The sequence below is a fragment of the Eschrichtius robustus genome, chromosome 8 (genome assembly GCF_028021215.1).
Source record: "Eschrichtius robustus isolate mEscRob2 chromosome 8, mEscRob2.pri, whole genome shotgun sequence".
NCBI classification, from domain to species: Eukaryota; Metazoa; Chordata; class Mammalia; order Artiodactyla; family Eschrichtiidae; genus Eschrichtius; species Eschrichtius robustus.
The window spans coordinates 89,418,473-89,431,224 of record NC_090831.1 but is presented as its reverse complement, the minus strand read 5'-3'; the positions used below and the strand labels follow the sequence as shown (position 1 = coordinate 89,431,224).

At 46.4% G+C, this 12,752-nt stretch overlaps 1 protein-coding gene across 2 annotated transcripts in view; it reads left to right on the top strand.

The window, feature by feature from the left end:
* The first annotated feature begins 4,342 nt into the window (after nucleotides 1–4,342).
* The window catches only part of ELMO1 (engulfment and cell motility 1), a 553,192-nt gene continuing 544,782 nt past the window's right edge, over nucleotides 4,343–12,752 (top strand). The window contains exon 1 of one of the 2 annotated variants that reach the window (XM_068549306.1): nucleotides 4,343–4,589. The gene's annotated coding sequence lies outside the window, so the exon portion shown is untranslated. Of the gene's footprint in view, nucleotides 4,782–12,752 lie in introns of both variants that reach the window. The other variant, XM_068549305.1, reaches the window with a different exon arrangement.

Here is a 12,752-nt window from a genome sequence, read left to right as displayed (position 1 = left end):
ACCATCTGTTCTACGGGCCCTCTGCTTCCTTTGTAACATTTCCGTTTCTCCAGTTCTCCACAGCCCCTTGGTTTTGGTGACTTAGGCTCCATCCTCTCTAGCCTTAGCTTCCTGCAGTAACTCCCTATCTGTTCTTCCCACGTGCCTTTTTGTCTCCCCTCTAATCCATTCTCTATTCGGTAGGATGAAACTTTAAAATAAAAAACCAACCATGATAGTCTCTTGCTTAAAATATTCCACTTGGAAAACAAAACAAAACAAAAAAACCCCAAACAAAAAACTTTTCAGTGCCTTCCCATTATCCTTAATATATTCAGTATGACTGCCAAGGGCTTCCAAATTTTGGCTTTTGCCCTGTGCTCTTAGATTCAATTTTGATATTCTCACACTTTAACCAAATTGGCTTTTTAAAGGTTCTGCCTGCACTATGATGCCTATAGACCTTTGTGCAAACTGCTTTTTTTGATCTAGAATCCCTCCCCATTACCCAGCCCACCGCCTTCCCCCCCGTCCTGGCTAACGTATACTCACTCACCCTTCAGGTTTCAACTCTAGCAGAGCTTCCCAGGGAGACTTAAGGTGATGGTAGCATCCCTGCCTCCACATGGTACTTCAATTTTTGGTTATTACTATATTCTTCTACTACATTCTGTCCTCTTAACTAGGTTGGAAGTGCCAGAAGGGGCCCCCCATGCTTCTCATGCTCACCATTGTAGCCTCCCTTCCTCCCTCGGTAGCTCACATTTAAGGCATTCAGTGCACATTGAATTAAGGAATGATGGAGAGAAGGAAGGCCCTGGCACACAGACCCCCTCGTCACTCTGCTTGTCCCAGGGCTGACCCCAGTGGCTCTGGACTGCAGGTGTCTGCCTGCTACCCAGACATTGTTATCTCTGCTACAGCAGCTTCCTGGAGCTGAGGTCACTCTCTCTACCCCCAGAGCTGTTTCAAGACTGGAGTCAAACCATCGTGAGCCTGATTCTAAGACAGGAAAAGAGAATAGATTTTTCAAGCTATAGATCAAGGAAGTTGAGGCTGATTTGAGGCAAAGTTCTGAAGCAAATTATGAAATGTATTATTAAATGCACAGGGCTTATTTGCAGTTCAGTAAGTGTTTTTTAACAATGAATTAGAAATGAATATTTGTGAATGCTTAGGAAGGAAAGAGTTGATCAACATGAGTCATCATTGATTAAAAATATAACAGGCCATTTTTGCAATGTGGGGTTTCATGGTGACATTTGGGTACTCATCCCTCCTCTCTTGGAGTTCTGTAAACACAAGGAAGAATAAAGATGTTAGAAACACAGGATTGGGTTATTAAATCTGGGAAATTCGCCCAAATACCTCTCTATCCATCAACAGTGCAAAGCTGTCTTGTAAGCATGGTTGCGGGAAGCAGTTTAGACTTCAGGCTTCAGTGAATTTTGTTCTTTAGCCAGCTCTCTCTGTCATGCTTCCTTTTCTCCTAGCCATCTTGAAACTGAGATGGGTGGTCCTATAGGGGAGAGCGTGAGTCCACTTCCCCAACCGTTTGAGATGTAGATGAGGCTGGCCCACCTGCAGAGAGTTTAGCCCTGCCCTGGTGGACTTACTGCAAGTACTAGTGTTGAGCTGCCCTTGGATTCTGATCCTTATTATAAAGTGGCCACCCTCTCTACCACAGCATGACCTGAGGATTGGATGGCCCAGTCTCTGACCAGGAGCTGAAATAAAATCAGAGTCGTGATCCTAGCTCTTTCCCTGCCCTATGGGTAGAAACTGATGCGTGGGAAAAGGGAGGAGATGTTGCTCTTATTTACTGATTAGAGGACTGTTATAGATAATAGCTAAGCTAACATTTAGTGAGCGCTTCTATGTGCCAAGCCCTGTTCTAAGAGCTTTACTGTATCAACTCATTTAATCCTCACTCAACCCTCCCAGGTAGGTATGGTTTTAGTTCATAAGTTAAGTCACTTGCATAGGGTAATGCAGCTAGTAAATGGCAATGCTGGAATTTATATCCAGCAACCAAGTCCAGAGATGGAGCCCTTCTACATGTTACCACCACACTGCCCGCTCTACACAGAGTGCCCACTGCAGACCACCAGCTAGCCCAGGGTGAAGGTGGATTTCTCTAAGGCATTTGACACATCTAAGATGTCTTTATGAATACAATAGAAAAATAAGGCTTGGTAATTGCACAGTTAAGAAGGTCATTAGTAACTGAATAAACCAGTGAACCCAAAGAATGCTGATCCCCACCATGGCGGAGGGAGCTTCTTAGTAGGGTGTCATCCAAGACCCTAGTGTTCTAACCTAACCTGCAGACATGGGGAGACACTGGATGCCCGAATCAAATCTAAAGAGACTTAGAGAAGGTGGACCAGAAACTGGTTTCCAAGACTAACCTCATAAGCCCGGACATGGCCTAATCGTAACACAGCAAAGAATTTCCAGTCTTCCCCTTGCACTGGGATCAACAGTGAGATGTATCTGAAAAATAATTGACAAGAGCTTATAAATTGTTTTTAATGGTTAGTTAGTTAGCTAGTTAATTTATATGACAACTAACTTTTTTAAAAGGCAGAGACAGGTGTCCTTTAAAAAACGGTGAAAGAGATTTGAAGCCATATCACATGAAAAGGAGGTAGAGTAGCTGAGAATGTTTAATCCTCAGAAGAGAAAGTTTAGGTAGAATTCTAGGGCTATCTTCAAAGACCTGAAAGATTATCTCTTGCAGGAAGGATGTGACTTACTCTGTGTTAACTGCAGAGGGCAGAGCTGGGACCAAAGGTTACAGGGAGGTGGATTTGTCTAATTGCTGTGCAAAGTTCCCTGTCTACCCTTGGAACAATTATGACACCTAACATTTACCAAGTATTCATGGTGTCTGCACTAAAGTAAAGGCCTTTATATGCCTTAGCTAGAAAGTTGTGGATCAGATTCATACTTATCACTATAAGCGTCTCATCATCATTAGTAAAGGCTCCATTTACTGACTGCTTATTAAATTACCTCATTTGATAGCTGCCCTGTTGACTGTTATTATTGTATCTTTACTGTTTTACAGATGAAGAAATAAAGAAGTGAAATTACTTTCCTGGAATCATCCTGTTTTAAGTTATTGGTTTATAATGATCTGGACCCGAATATTCCTGCTACTAATACTGCCTCCTGGGGTTATGCATATAATAAGGGGCCAGATCAGGGCAGTTCATTAGAAATATAATGTAAGCTGCTAATGAGAACCATGTGTATAATTTTACTTTTCCTAGTAGTCGTGTTAAAAATGTAAAAACAAACCAGTGAAATTATTTTTAGTGTATATAATATACATTTTATATCTTAACCCAATACATTAACCCAATTGAGTCATCACATCTAAACTATCATCATTTGCTGGAATGATGTAATCAACATTAAAATTATTAACAAGCTATTTTACATTCTGTTTTTCACACGAAATCTAGTGTCTATTTTACACTTAACAGAACATCTCAGCATTAGCCACATTTCCAGCGTTCAATAGCTGCTTGGAACTCTTGGCTGCTAATGGACAGTCGGCATATGGTTAAAACTTAAGTCTCCTTGTGGGGCTAGGGGGTGGGATTGAAACTTAAAGAACAGGTTTGCTTCCACCTTACATTCTAATGCCTCCCTGCCCCCGACTTACCTCCTTTGTCATTTTGCAGGGAATGTATAGCAACTGCCTTTGCCTTTTCTGGTAGAGCCAGCGTAGATATTTCTGAATTTGGAGAGGACAGGTGTTTCTCCTGCAACCTTCCAACAACTGTCATTTCCCTCCTGGCAGCTACTCGGAGTTAACGTGTTTGATTTCTGCTTTGAAAAGGACTGAAGTAGGTTGCATGAATCAAATAATGTACCCTAAATATCAAATTGGGGGTAGAACGTCTTGCTTTATGCAAAGTTATGCAAAATTAGGGAGTCCTTGGCTTAACTGATGAGAAATAAATCCCTTGGTCGGTAAATGCACAGGTGACTGTGAGGAGGAGGAAATGTTCTCTTGTTATTTTTGTCGTGCCGTCCAAGGGTCGAGGCAGAACATCAAACACATCAGCCTCTTAAGGTAGCTTTAAAACAGCCCACCGAAGTTTCCCCTCAAAATTCCAAACCAGTTGCCCAAACTGAAAGCTTATAAAAAGATGCCGCGCACTCTCGGCCTCCCGGAGGTGGCGCTATGAGGGTGACGGAGTTAGTGCCTGCAAAACGCCGCGTGTGAGCTCATCCGAGAAGTCATGCTCTGCACACATATTATTTATAGCAGAACTGAGGCGTGCACGGTGTTTGACATTTTCTTCTTTTTAAGTAGGGGGACTTCAAAAAGTCGTGGGCACCCCCATCCCCCAGGCAAAGTGCAGTGGGCCGGCGTCAGGGCGCCGGCTGGAGGCGAACGCGCCAACTACGCGTGTCCGGGCGCAGGTGCGGGGGGCGACGGCGGCCACTCCGCAGCGTCCGCTCGGGAGGAGATTTCGCGGCTAATCTCGGGATGCCTTGCAGATGCAAAATGTGTCTCTGGCCAGCAGGAGGAAGGAAGAGGAAGTGAGAGCAGCGGCCGCCGGCGGCGCAGCAGCCAGCCGACCCGGAGTGTAAGTGCGTGTGCTCTGGCGAGCGCGAACCGGCGAGGATGGGCAAGGGATAGAGGCAGAGCCACTCACACCGCCGGGGCCCCGAGTTGGGTGACAGACCCTCCGGTTCCCCTTCCGTGGTCGCGGGGTCGCCAGAGCTCTGATTGCTGGGAACCCTCGCTGCTGCCGCCGCCGTCCTAAGACCCCGGGCAGGTTCGTAAAGTTTCCTGGGCTGGCGCGGCGCCCTGACTCGCTGACCTCAGCGCAGCCGGGGAGGGAGCTGGGGCATGGAGGAGGCGTCCTGCGCGGGGGGACTCTGGGCGCCGCGGAGACACTTTTGTTTTCTCCCTGGGGGCGCCGCGGCGCAGGCGGGGGGTGGCCGCGGGGTGAAGGCTGCGGGCGCGTGGGGCACTCAGCCCCAGTTGGGGAAGTCGGGGCGGAGGGGGCGGCGGGAAGGCAAGTGGGAGCGGAGGGAGGGGCGCAGAGGAGGGAGCGCAGGGCCGGTGGCCAGGGAACCCGCAGAGATGTTTCGGTCAGGGCGGGCTGGAGGGGGCTGACCGAGGGCTGGGCTGCTGGCGCCGGGGGGCTGGGGACAGGGAGAGTGTGGGATTGTGGGCTTGGAGACCCGAGAGGCTGCGCGGGAGAAGGGACTGGCAGCTAGGACTCCCGGCTTTTCTCAGGCACTCGCAGATGGAAGGGAATCCCCCGGCGAGCGCGCTCCTGGGAGGGGGCGGTGATGGGCTAGAGGCGTGGAGGGCCGGGAGGGACGCGAGGGGGCGGTTGGGGCAGCTGGGAGCCCCGGGCGACTGTTAGTAAATACCCGCCTCCCGGGGACTCGCCGAAGTCCCCGGTGGGACCGGGAAAGGAGGTGGGGGGCTTCGATGGGTGATCCCTACTTCAGAGAGGGGGCGCACCGGGTGCGCCTGCAGAGAAGGAAGGCAGCCGAGCTTCGGGGGCCCTAGAATCCGAGCAGAGAGGGGCGGCCGAGAACGCAAGAGTAGCTCTGAGGAAGAGGAAATACAGAACTCAGCCGGCCCGGGGGTGCGCGCGTGCGTTTGGGATTGGGAAGTCCGTGTGGTGCCGCGGGCGCGCGCGAGGGCGGCGAGCGTGTGTGTGTGTGTGTGTGCCTGTGTGTGTCTGTGTGTGACCGCGAGGGGCTCCGGAGCCGAGTGACCCTCTGCCACCTAGGGGCTGTTTGAAATTGGCTGCTCCGGGCAGGGGTTGCTGGCGGCGGGACCTGCGTTGACCTAAAGCCTAGCGCTTGACCCCCGGTAGTGACCCTGCTCTGGAGGCCTCTGGACAGCTCCGGGGACTCGCGGGGCATATTTCGTGATTCCCAGTGCCCCAGACGTAGGGCCTGCTAACAGCACTGGCCATAAATGATGCGGATCTGGTTCGTTATATTTAAGATTTCAGAGAACCTATGACAAGGGTTTCTGACTCTGGAGGAAGGCCCCAGGCTCCTCATTTACGGCTGCCAGTGACTTGGGGGTGGTGTGTGGGGCCGTGGAAGAATTTCTGAGTTGTTGTTCTTGGGTTTTTTTTTGTCTATAAAAAAAATAAAAGTAAATAAAAGTTACTGTCTAGCCGTAACCGAACTAGTAAATAAAAGTAATTAATGACCTGTATTTATATATCAACTTCACAGAACTGGGCCCTGTGCGTTAGAAGGTCAGATCCCCTGCTGTTAAGTAGCAGACTTTTCTTCCTTATAGCTGACCTTCTGAACCTGCTCTTTACTCTGGTACATTTCCTATCTCTTAAGGGCTGTGGTTAAAGGTTCATGTTGATTTCTTACCACACTTTTTACTCATTTTTGTTTGTTTTTAATTAGATGGATTGTACGTCCTCTGGGGAAATTGTGAGGGAATGACCTAGAGTGTTGGGACTGTGCAGGGGGGATGGTGTGAGGAGGGAAGGGAACTAGGGAAGAAGCTTGGTAGGTGTCAGGGAGGGGCTGGCTGGGAGGCTGGCCCAGACCTGGGTCTGGTGGAATTCAGGACCTGGAGCAGTCACTGGGTTACAGGATGGGTGGTCCTATTGATGGCCTTATCCCTCTTTTCCCCCCTTTCCCGTGTCTCATCTCTCTGCCTTTCTTGACTACAGCTACTCTGACGGCCTTACATTCTTCTTTTTCACCAAGTTCTCTCACGAGGGCCTTTGCATGTGTTATTCCTTTTGCACAAGGAGCCTCTCCCCGCCGTGCCCAGTTGGCTCACTCCGTTGCTTCCTTCAGGTCACTGCCCAGTTGTCAGTTTGCAGGAGGGCTTCCCTGACTGCCTCATATAAAATAGCAACCAGCCACTCCCTGGTCCTTTTTAAGTCACTCAATTTTCCCTCTTAGCACTTATTACCCTCTGGCATTATATATTCACTTGTTTGTTTGATTAATGTTCGTCTCTCCCCTTAGAATGGAAGTTCCACAAGGGCAAGAACCTTGTCTTGTTTACAGGTCCAGAACTTATTAGACTGGTTCCCACATAGTAGGTGCTCAATAAATACTTGTTGACTGACTAAGATACGCCTTTATGGGAGAGGCTCACCAGGGAAGTATACCAACAAAATACTGCAGCATCAGCGGCGAGTAAGAAGCCCAGGTAACGGGCTTTTGCTTTTTCTCCTCTGTCCTCTCCCCATGCCCAGCCACACTTCTTGCAGATCCCTTTCTACCTTGAGTAAACTCCTCCCCTTAGAATTTCAGCCTGAAGAAAGGAACAGAGAGGTGATGCCTTGGGGGAGTGGAAAACCAGAACAGTTTATTAATAACGCATAACCGCTTCAGATCTGCTGTCTGTGTCATCACTCTCCTTGGAGAACGTCTTTTAAAAGTCTGTGGTACTTTAGCCAAAGAAAGACTCCCCTGGGAAGAAGGGAATTACTGTGTGAGTGGAGTGAAGTCAGAGACATCCACTGTATCCCACTCCACTCCCCCAGCAGATGGGAGACAAGGAGAGGAGAGGAGTAAGGGAAGAAGGAGAGGCAGACAGAAAGGGGCTGGGTGGCAGATGCTGGGGAGAAGAGAGATGAGAAATGCCCAGGAGAAGAAAAATGAAAGAGAGGAAAGGGATGCGGGGTTTCTACAGTGCTGTTAAATCATAAGCATTTATTAAATTGAGATAGGGCAATATTTGAGTGTTTTAAAGTAATATACCCCTTTGGGTGTTGGGTGTGAATGGGTGGGGAAAGGTGGAGGAAGGGAGTGCTTTGAAGCCTTGCAGAGAGGATATGGCTAGGGGTGTGCCAAGGGGCTCTGAGCACACACTTTGCTGACATTATTATCTTTCTTAACACTGAAGGTTTAGAGGTAATCATTCCTACAGAGGACATTTCCTGTCCGGATCTAAGACAGTGGGTACCCTTAAGGTTTGTAACTGAAGCCTGCAACCACTTTTCAATGCCTGAAACCATCCAAGTGGGTAGTTTGATTTGTAAGACATTCATTTTGTTGAACTTGGAAAAGGTGGGGAATTACTAAACCCTCTCTACATCACAAAGCCTCAAGTGTGTGCTGCTAATTGTGCAACTCCAGTTCTCCTTCTTCTAATTAATTAGTCTAGTGTTTTTGAAGCTTAGCATTGCGACTAGGAATGGATCATAATATCAATTTATTAGGTCCGGACCAGCAGTTGAAAACATGAAATTGAAGAGAGTACAATGGAAAATTGAGTGTTTTACAAAATGGACACCAAATCTTAATGTCAAATGTATCACTTAATGTGGGTCATGATGAAAAAAGTCTGTTTTAATAATTCTGGAGGCCCTAGGAATGTACATTTTAAACCATTTGCCAGGGATTCTGATGAAAGTGGTTCATAGGGCCATACTTTAAAAAACACTTAGCGCCCCGCCCCCCAAAATGCTATTGGTTTCATCTCCTGCAAGAGATGCTGTTTCCAAATGTTGAATCAGATGCAGTAAAAGCATGTCATTGACTTAACTTTTAAAATACTACTGTTTATAGAACTTGATGGTCTGCTAGGCCCCGAGGCTGACGTCTTGGCAAAGCTGGAGAGCCAAGTGTATGTTTTTCACTTTAGTGATATGGAGAGACAGTAGATTATCTGTAATAACTCTTTAAGTTAGAATAAAATGAGTGAAAATACTCTTTTCTGGACAAGTTTTAGTTTAAGCTTTTGAGGTCTTTAAGCTTTTGAGGTCTTTGGAACTTTACTTCACTGGACTTTTCCTTTCATTTTTTATGCCTCACGGTCCCCATATGCATGCTTTTAATTACTTTCAGAGGTTTGCAAAGACAGAAGTAATCTCTTCTGGTGGCAGCCACACTGCTGTGATACACAATCAGATTAAGCTTCTTAGCTGACCAGGGCTTGGGACTGGCTAACCAAAGAAGAAGAAGGCTGAGAACTTCAGTACTGTCCAAAACATCAGGATTTTGAAGACCAGCCATCCAGGGTACAGAGTGTGGCTCCCATGAAATGCGTGTGGCCCGTGAAAGCCTTTGAATACGCCAAGCACAGCATTTTTAGGTACAACAAAGCCAGCCTGCAAGCACAACGCAACACTGCTTGCAGTTTTCGGTTCCCTGGATAATTTAGGTTGTCTGAGTGTCAACAATTAGAACTTATAGATAATAGCCAGAACTGAAGCTCTCAAATCACGCTTTTGATCCATGATTAATTGAACTTGTGACTTAGTACTATGCTTTCTAAGCTTTCGCAGGATAAGTGCAGGACTGTTGGAGCAGAATTTTGTCACTGGCCTAGGGTGGGGTGAACAGCCAAGTATTGTGTAGGAATCCATGCAGGAGAAGGGATGCTAGCTCATCAAACAGAATTAACCACAGCAACAACCTGGCCTAGTGCTGAGTAGAGAAATTAGTCACATGTATAAATAGAATGGGATGATGAGTCTCAGTCAGTGTTCTAGGCCCCCACAAACACTGATTTCCAGAATCTGAGCAAGATTATTATTGGAACCTCAATTTTAGGAATTGAGGCTACAGTTTTGGCTATTTTCGTTCTAACAGTTAATGCGGGGAGCAAAACTTCCCTCAGTAGAAAACACTGGAAAACGTTCGTACTAATTGCTGGGCTCCAAGACTGCTATGGGTTGGGTGGGTTGTACTTGCTGGCTAAGGAGCAGTGGTTTGAGGGCAGCAAGACTGAGTAAGCCCTGACTGACCATTGCCCCAGGGGGCTTGAAGTCACAGGATCCATGCAACATTTTCCTCCGGGTGCCGACGACTGACATGCTTCCTCCTGGAATGCTGTTTTCGAAATGGTGGGGATGAACTGGTATAGTACTCATATCCCATTTTATAGAAGTGGCTTGGAGAAATGAAATGTCACTAGTATATTTGGAGAGTAGATCTGAGCCTACACCCACCTTTTCTGACTCTTTTTACCCTGCGGTTTCTTGCCCGTGCCCCATGACGCCTGTGTTGAATACTTATTCTTCTTGTTGGTTCTCCTGGACTAGCCTGGTCTGAGGCCAGGATCCCCACATTGAGCTATGCTGCGGCCCTCCCAGGGGGCCCTTCACTCCTGTATGCTGGTAGAAATGCCCTGGGTTCTGATGGATGTGCCCTGGGTTACCATGGCACCTAGGGATGTGTCTGCCACCACCGAGGCCAAGTTTTCCAGTGCCTCCCTTTGGATATCTCATTCTAAAGCTGACCTCTTTAGTCCTGGGAGTCAGAGATCCTTCTCTCGGGGACAGCATGCCCATCACCCAAGCTCTTGATATTGAAGCGAATAAGCCAGAATGCAATTCATTAATCAAAAATGAGAATGATGTTTGCCGAGGGGAATAGACACATATTCTTTAGCCAGCATTTTTTTTTCTCTGTGGATGAGTCATGGTGAAAGCAAAAGCATGGAACCACTTGGGGGTGTGGGGGGGACCAATTTGGGGGAGGGAATACGTTTAACAGAGTAATTTCCAGCTAGTCATAATTTTTGCTTCTTCTGCCCCATGTATTAATACCAACTAAGTGAACCAGAGACTGGAGTTCTTAACCAGGATGGTTTCTCCCTTGGGTGATGCTGAGGGTACTGATTCTCTTCTTTTTCTTCCTGCAGGCTATTGCCCATTCTGTGTGGACCATTTATATCAGGCAGTCTCAACCTTGGCACTGTTGACATTTGAGGCTGGATAATCCTTTGTTGCGGGGGGTGTCCTGTGCATTGTAGGAAGTTTACTAGCTTCTCTGGCCTCTACCCACCAGATGCCAGTAGCAGCACCCAGTTGCGATAACCAAATATGTCTCCAGACGTTGCCAATTGCTAACCTCCTTCTCCTAGTAAGAACCACAGTTTTGTTTTCTTGCATAAATTAGTTCAACTGTGGGCTATCAGACATGCTAGACTTTTGACAGCAGTTACAAGTGCCCCAGTTTTCTATTTACTGGTTATTCCTTTGCCCTAAGGTGGTTTATTCACAGATGGGTGGTCTCATCCTTTATGTTCATTTATTTCCTCTAGTTCTCCAGATTTCCTCTCTAGCTTCCTCTCCTCCTATAATTGCAATTGTCTCCCTAACCCAAATTGCTTTCAAGTCTGAATTTCATGTGTATTTCTTCCTGGCACCCTCTGGTTGAAAAACACTATAGCTAGTGATTTTATGTCTCAGTTTCCTCACAAGGTCTTGAATTCTGGCCCCTGGTTACTGTGTTAGCTATAACCTCCACGTAATGTGAATAAGATAAATGAAATGAGGGAGGTGGTCACAAAGCTCAGCTGGGCTCGTTCAGAGGTCTCTGTCACAAGATTAAGGAAATGTCTGCTTGGGAATGAGTTAACAGGGTGAAATGCCTCCTCTGCTGGTAAAATACGCCTTGGCTAGTTGGGTGGTGATAGATATTGATGTTCCATTAGCATGACCAGGACATTGCTTTAAGGTATTGCTATATGTGGAGTCCTTTTCCACTCTCTCCATTAGATTTCTGTCCTAATCTTGCCACATTTGTTTTCTTATGTAATTATCTGTCAACCTGTTATTTACCTTCGCTGTCGGGCTGCTGTAGCAGAGTAGCATCTAGGGGCTTAAGGGATGGAGAGATGTTGTCCAGCTTGTGTATTAGCTGTGTGTCCCCGAGGCAGTCGCCTTCGTATAAGTCACAGCCCTACAGTAAACCTCCACCCTTCCTTCCGCCCTTTGTGCCTTTTTTTTTTTTTAGCTTGAGATTGCATTTAGAAAGCCAGCGTTTTGTGCTGTGGGGCTCTGTGGCAGAGCAGTCCTGGATGAGCTATATTTTCCAGGCTGCTACACACAATTACCCTTAATTTCGAAGCGTAGTGCATTTCAAAATAATTTTTTTTTTTCTGTTTTCAGGCTCTTTAATCCAGATGCAGAGCCACAGCTGGCTTTGCCCTTGCCCACCAGAAGGCATGTGGCTTGGGAGGTAGAGCCAGTGGAGGGACTTTGGTTAGACTGCGTATTTTTGGCTGAGTGAAGAGTGAATGCCAATAACACTCAGTAAGGCTGGTTTTTACTTGACTCCTGCCCACCCTCACCACTGCCCCACCCCATCATTTTCATAGCATTTTTATAGTGGGCCATGTGCCCTAGTTATTCCAACTGTGGGCCGTTCATAGGAAGTGACCAAGTATTCAAAAATTTCGATTTGGGGGAATAGGACTGATCCTTTCATACACTAAGTAGTAAGTGTGTATTGTGTATGTATGTGTACGTGTGAGAAAGACACACACACACACACACACACACACACACATATATCCATGTAGCTCTCCCAATATTGAAAGGTCTTTAGGAGCAAAGAAACTATTATATCACCTGCTAAATCCTATTTTCTCCAGTACTTATCACTTTTATAGCAAGTCAGTATAAATCACATTAAATCAAAACTTTTCTCAAGGAATGAATATATTTCCATCATCCTTAGACTTACTTTACTGCCAAGAAGTGACTTCAGCTCTTTAGAACTACTTTCTCAATTACTGTCCATTCTTTGAGAGTTTTGAGAAACATTTGCCTGGATTAATATGAGAGAAGCACAATAAAGATTTATTTATTAATTGTAGTATATTTTTAAAATGTGTGCCATATACTTAAATATGCATATAAATATTATTAAATTGAAATACTGTTGGGCTTACAGCACCCATCGTAATACTTCACTCATTCATTCATTCATTCATTCAGCAGCCATTTTGATCGCATTTTATGTCCTGTAGTCAAGTCTCTTGCTGGTCATTATAAGAC